The sequence below is a fragment of the Danio rerio genome, chromosome 22, assembly GCF_049306965.1.
Source record: "Danio rerio strain Tuebingen ecotype United States chromosome 22, GRCz12tu, whole genome shotgun sequence".
Classification (NCBI taxonomy): Eukaryota; Metazoa; Chordata; class Actinopteri; order Cypriniformes; family Danionidae; genus Danio; species Danio rerio.
The window spans coordinates 29,942,501-29,950,000 of NC_133197.1; the positions used below are offsets into that span (position 1 = coordinate 29,942,501).

The window sequence follows — 7,500 nt, forward strand, 5'->3', positions numbered from 1 at the left end:
TTGCAAATGTGTGTGAAATATAATGCCGCATAACCGCGGAAAAAGAAGAAAAAACTGTCGAAGGTTAGAGCTAATTCATCAAAATAAGCTATATTAAAATACAACATTTATGTTAATACAGGCAGAGTGTGCAAACTCAAGGCTAAGATATGCGCTTGCCTTTTAATGCATTTGCGGCCTTTAGGCTACAGGCAACTATGTATAATAATGTTTTTTTTTCTTGTTTTTTTTTTTGTATGGTAAAGGACAATACACATTATGTTATTGATGTAAACTTAGGCTAAAACTTACCATTGATAAACGTGACCTACCTCAAGCAGATCACTTAAAGTATAAAAAAATAAAGTAGGCTATATATATATATATTCTTAATAAACTTCACAGCCACAAATATAAAAACAACTTGTATTAAAACTGGGCGAGGATTAGAAAGAATACGATGCTTGTTATATATAATTTAAATTTTGATTCCAATTTCTGCAAGCACATTTTTTCACTCGCTACTCTGCCAGAAACTTCGCCGCCGGAGAGCACCTCAATAATGTAAACATTTGTTTAAAGATGGAGCGCAAGATGTGCCGAGTGGCAACATGTGAAGAACGATGGCAAAGCTAAGTGTGATTATTGTAATAAACTAAGTTATAAAGCAGAGTCCCGACCAACAGGACTAAGCATATGCGGTTGGCTCATTCTTCACGAATATAGAATTAAAATAATGGCGCGTTAGGTTCACTAAGCAGCGCATTCTCTCCGCCTCATCGTTTAACCAGCGGGACACGCTGCTGAAGCAGGAGAGACACTCCGTCATTCATAATCTTAGCTGATGTATCGGAGTCGAAAGAATATATCAAAGAGGAATTTTCTTTTAACAGTCCCGATATGTTTAATCTTTTTATTTTATTTTTTTTTTCGTGTCATTTCTCTTCAGCAAATTAGATATTTTTTAAAGCTGCTTGATTCTTTTAAAACCGAAAGCAGGGCCCATAGTGTTTTTCCATAAGATACTCCTTTATGAATGTTTTATTTTTTTTATTAAAGTTTTTAATGTGCTTTTTTATAGTTTTATTTTATTTCAAGCAGCATCTAAATGCGAATTTATCCTCAAAACTTGGCATGAGAGCGATGCAAGTCATGTGTGGCATAATTGCCTTTTTTCCCTGCGCGTGCAAGATCAATTTCTGATCTTTTTGCAACTAAAATGAAAGCATAAACATTCAGTACAAATAAGTAGTCTTAAATAAATAAATAAATAAATAAATAAATAAAGCAGTCTTTTAACCTAAATATAGAGAGATGTTCAGTGTTTGCTATTTTGACAGGACTAAGACAAGACATTTTCATTTATGTTTTTATTTCTGTTTTTACTTACATTTTCGTTGTTGATTATAGTTTACTATCTCATTTTATGTCTCAACAATTATAGATAATAATAAACGAATAATGAAAATTAATGAATAATGAAAATAGGCCTATATATATTATTTATTTAAAGACATTGCCGACATTGAGCTTAAGTTGAATGCAGCTTCATCAAAAGCAGAAAAAAATAAAATAATTTGACCTATTTTAAGCAGATTATAATAAAAATATTTTTGCCGCAGGACATAAATTAAGTCTAGCAGGTTTGTTTTTTTAATACTTTAGTTTCAGTTCAGTTTTTTTTTTTTCAAAACGTCAATGTTCTCCTTTAAAGTAGCTATAACTGTTGTTTTGTTTTGTTTTTTTACTTAATGGCTCAGTATGTTTTGTATTTGAATTTGACGCGTCAGAAAAAAAAACCGCTGAATCTCTGCAAATATTTGGTTAACTTATAAAACAAATGTATGGTTTAGTGATGTTAGTAATGCATAGAAAAATGCAAAGCAGAATTATTAAAGTTATTATTTCATTGATCTGAACATAACCATTTATAATATAATTACTAACCCGTCGTCTAAAATATTAAAATAATAAAATAGTCTATTATTTTATTCATGGCTAGAGCTTGATTAAATTGATTAACAAGCCATGTGCTTTTGTTTGTTTGTTCTCGGTACTGGGTATACGCAAAACATTTTCTAAAATGTCAAGCAGTATTTGTCTATAGAGCAGCATTTTGCTAATTATAATAGTCCTTTATATTTATATACATGTGTTTTTGCATATTCGTTATTTCACTTGATGCATTCGTTATTTAATGTTTGAATACTGAAATAAAAAGCCATCGTTTAAAAGGTTATTTCACCATCAAAATGTAGCCTGTTATATGTATCATTAACGTTTTATATAAAACTGCTGTGCAGTGTAAATGGGACCTTAATACAGTTTAAAGCGAAGTTGTCTGTAAGGATGATGGGCATGGCATGTCTATTGTTGTGGCTCGCGTTGTGAATATTAGAAAATAACTGTCGGGTGAAGGCTTTATGGTCGTGCGGAATTGTCTGCTGCTGTCATGGCTCAGCAGGCAACACCCTATTCAGCTAGGCTATGTTCGGTGTTTGTATGTACAAATTCGTTTTGGCGAATGCTAGAGCGTAATAGAGATATTTTAAATAACAAGTATAGTTCAGTCCAGAAGTTGCTGTGCATAGAAACATTCATTTTCATAAGGCCCCATTTGCGGTTTGGTTTTAAAACGCATAGGTTTTGCTACGGTTACGCCATCCGTCCTCGGGAGTTTTGGATTTTGTGTAACCATGTTTGTGGAAAACACTTGAGGGTGGAGACATACCCCTTCCCCCATCTCATAACCAAAAGCTTGTCTTTCAGGTGTTAATGGGCATCGAGACCGAAGTCATGTCGCATTTCCACTGTCGGCCTATATTGCTCGCAGCGCGTAACGCAAACCCAGCCCTGTTGACATTGTGCATCCGTTAATAACTCGGTAGAAAATGTATTTTATAACATCCTCATTTAGACACAGTCAAACATTCAGCCCAAATGCACTGGGCTGCGTTTCCCAAAAGCATCGTAAGCCTAAGAAGTTCGTAGAAATGATCGTACGACTGATCTTAATATTACGGTCTGTTTCCCAAAAGCATCGTAACTTAAGTAGCACTTGAAAATCTTCGTGGATCTACGAGTGCTCTGGAGTAATCGTAAAGCCTTAAGTGCATCGTAAGGAGACAGAGTTATGAGGGCACCTGCTGGACAACCGGCAAATTGCACCTACAATTTACTTCTCTTCAAAGTCATTATTCATTTTATTTGTACGTATATCTCTATTCATTTATATTTTCTACACATTACACAATTCAATATACAAATAATAATAATTAATAATTAGGCTAAACTTTTCAAAAATAAATGTAAGAGCTTATTTATTTATTTATTTATTTACTTATTTATTTATTTTGATGTGAGATAAGCAATTTTTGATAAAGAAATTGATAAATAATTCTACTTAATTAAGGTTTCATATAAATATCGAAAATGATGCTGATGTCATTTCCGGCAAGGACTGTTAGAATTAGTTTTATGCGAGATTGGAGCAAGACAGTGTTTTTACAGTACGACATTTCCAGTTAATTTATGTTTTTAAACTGGCTCAAAAATATTTTTTTTTTTATGTTATTCGAGTTGAATATACATTCACACAAGTAGAAGAAGAATTATATGGATTGCTATAACATGTGCAACAATAACGAGCCATTCTATAGCGTGACATTTCAGCACTTAACAAACGGATAGCGACTCCTAAGTTGCACTTAAAGCTGGGCTACGTGCAATTGTGTTAAGTGCATTTTTGGGAAACGCACGTGAAACAATAACGAACGTTCGCAAAATGACTCGTAGAAAACGCTCTTAAGTGCTAAGATCAATCGTTATCGGGAAACGCAGCCCTGGAGAGACCTGAAACGTGTTCCCAAAAATGCTGTTTGCACGATTTGATTATTATCATCATATCCAAATACTTTATAAATTCTAAACCTTCTCTGGTGTTTATTGTTTTTAGAAAATATCTAAAATCTTTTAAAAGAAAATATCTTGTAAAATAAAAGTTTGATTTGGCTTTAACGGTTTTATTTATGTATAGGCCTACCTAAACTGTTATAGCTTGCTTTTGCTTGTTTTATATTGGTTTATTTATTTAATGCGATTTTATTATATCCGATAATGTAATTCTTTAAATTATATTTCAATGTGGCTTAGGCTTATCAAGATATGACACTTGTTTTGAGTCTACAAAAGGTAATTTGTAAAGTGTTATGTCTTTCTGTTGTATTCATATGGTGTATTATCTGCAAAATAAATAACAAAAAGAAAGAAGCCGCTAGCAGCATCCACAGAGCTGTGAAGAGAGCGCTCTTTTGCTCGGTCTCTCACACACAACCTTTATGTCTGCTGTGTCTTTAATATGGTGTGTAGATTATTATGCGTTATTGAAACATCAAGGGGGACGCAGCAAAATCACTTATAAATTAAAATTGTATTATTCTATGCAACAGCCTTACATTTAAAACGGAAACATAAGGGCGATTTTAAGCAAAAAGACCTCAGCCTATAAGTCTAGATGTTTTCTTTTCCTTTTTATTTATTTGTTTATTTGTTTGGCGCATGTGTGCGATAGGAAAACTATAGTGTAATTACGGCAAGCCATCTTTCCCAGACTCGGGGCAAATTCCTTTCACTCCGTCCCGAAGCCCCAGCTGGCCCTCCTGCCATCCACTGCGTAAAACATATGCTGGATAAGTTGACGGTTCATTCCGCTGTGGCGATCACAGACTAATAAAGGGACTAAACCGAAAAGAAAATGAATGAAGAATGAATGAATAAATTAATAATAATAAAATAAAAATAAGGTAATAATAAACACAAATGCCGCGTAAGCGGCCTTTTTTTTAGAGATGGTACATTTGAATTGCCTCTTCCCACTTCCCCCACCTCGAAATTGAAAGTTGCAAAGAGAACTCAATAGCAAAGATCATAGCCCATTAACACATCAACACATAGTTCATTTACACATCAACACAGTGCAAGTTTAGCGGAAGAATGTCAAATCAGAATCACGCAGATGAAGCACACCAGCTACTACTATGAAACTATTAAAATTGTTTTGTCATAAATTTGCTTATTTGCAGCAGCTTTTTTTCGCGCAACAGAAAAGCGGCGTTGGGAAGCCGTCAATGAATAAAAACAGGGTCAATAGTGAAAATCGGCTTTTCATTGTATCCCCAAACTGTGCATAGTTCAGCTGCAAGTTACTGTACGTCTTTTTTTGGAAAAGCACCCCATGTCCGCTAGTGCCGCGCGCCTCTTTCTCTGGGCAAAAATGAGTTGATTTTTAAAATAATAAATATATAGATTAATTAAATTTTCAGCAAAAGAGACATTTATTTCATATTTCACTATGCATTTCATCTGATCTTTATAGCTTAATTAAACACATATTGTCAAAACCCACACATAGGCCTATTGTATGAAAATGAAAAGGGCATTTTTTGTTATTATTACACTACTATTTGTTATTTGTTGCCTAGGCTATTTTCACATTTGAGGTGCTTTATTGGCATGACAAGTAACTGTACATTCGTTTTGCCAAAGCAGTGCGCGTCTCACAAACAAGACAGTGCAAAAAGGGCAGTAGTGCAAACAAATATGAAAATAACATATAGGCTAATAAAAAAATGATTAATAAAAATAAAAATAGAATAAAAAATAAAAATATAATAATAAAAATAAAAATAGATTTTTGATAACATTAAACAGGATAAAGGTAATAATAGTAGCCTATTATCAAAAGTAAGTCCACATAAAGAGTTCCAGTATTTGTGTGTTGGAGACAGTGGAGCGGGTATTGTTGGGTGAACACACAGCAGCACACACACTCCCCCAGTAAGATGGGTTCTGTTCGACAGGGACTCAAAGTTGTTTTGTATGTGTTGGATTATCGGGTAGAATTTCTCCCGGATCTCGGAGTATTTAGTGCACTCGGGATATGCAGCTCCGTCTCAATCAGCTGCTGAGGGCACAGCCGCTTCTCCACCGGCAGCCATGTTTTTTTTTGTGCGGCCCGTCTTTACGGCTAGCTGATGTCCGCTGCCCGCTTCTAACATGTTAGAAAATACTGCAAATCAAGCTGTCGGTATCTCCCCGCGGTTGAAATTGTTCGTTATTCCGAAAAAAAGAAGAAGAAATATCAGCGCGCAGTAGTTGCTTTCTAGATTATTTAGGCCTATATTCAGCTGTTTTAATCTTGCAATTCTGATAATTAGAGATAATGTCTGTTCAACTTGTCTGTCATTTATTTCTCATTTGCTACTTATTTTATTAATTTGTTGATGTTAATATACTACATAGTCTTGTATATGCATATCTAAAATCCTTTGGCATTCAAATTTGCTTTGAACTTGAAAGAGAGAAAGAATCGGATTTTACCTGTCAGAGCACATTGCATATGCTTTTTTTGAAATAACATTTATTTAACAAATATTTTAGCACATCGAAAGTAATTAAATTACCTGTCTTTTGATTAAAACCTTTATGCAAAAAGATCAGAAAAAAAGGCAATATGCGACACATGACATGCATCGCTCTCATGCCACGTTTTGAGGATAAATTCGCTTTTAGGTGCTGCTTTGAATAAAATAAAACTATTAAAAAGCACATTAAAGAATACTCATAAAATAAAACCTTGATAGAGGAGTATCTTATGAAAAAACACCAATTGACGGGCTCTGCTTTCGGTTTTAAAAGAATCAAGCAGCTTTAAAAATATAATTTGCTGAAGAGAAATGACAGGGAAAAAAAGATTGAACATATCGGGACTGTCAAAAGAACATTCCTCTTTGATATATTCTTTCGACTCCGACACATCAGCAAAGATTATGAACGACGGAGTGTCCTCCACTGCTTCAGTGGCGTGTCCCGCTGGTTATAAACGAGGAGGCGGAGAGAATGCGCTGCTTAGTTTCGGCTCGATATATTTAAATAAAAACTAACAACGAGCTGCTTATAACGCTCAAAAAGTTAAACTCAAATGCACAACCCTTGTTGGTTGCACCTGCAGGATGCACAATGAACCTAACGCGCCATAATTTTAATTCTATATTCGTGAAGAATGAGCCAACCGCATATGCTTAGTCAGTCCTGTTGGTCGGGACTCTGCTTTATAACTTATTAGTTTATTACAATAATCACACTTAGCTTTGCCATTGTTCTTCACATATAGCCACTCAACACATCTTGCGGTCCATCTTAAATGTTTAGATTATTGAAGGTGCTATTGACGTTTTGAGAAAAAAAATTAATAATACTGAAACTAAATTATTAAAAATAAACTTGCAGGACAAGGCAAGCACATATCTTAGCCGTTTGTTCACACTCTGCCTGTATTAACATAAATGCTGTATTTTAATATAGCTTATTTTGATTAATTAGCTTTAACTGACAGCCTTTTCTTCTTTTTCCGCGGTTATGCGGCATTATATTTCACACGCATATGCAAGGTGACTGAATATGAAAATAAAATACAAAACATACTGAGCCATTAAGTAAAAAAACAAAACAAAACAACAGTTA

General features: G+C 34.2%; 1 protein-coding gene across 2 annotated transcripts in view; it reads left to right on the forward strand.

Moving 5' to 3' along the window:
* LOC141380213 (uncharacterized) overlaps positions 1-7,500 on the forward strand; it is a 61,364-nt gene that overhangs the window by 35,182 nt on the left and 18,682 nt on the right. The window lies entirely within an intron of this gene.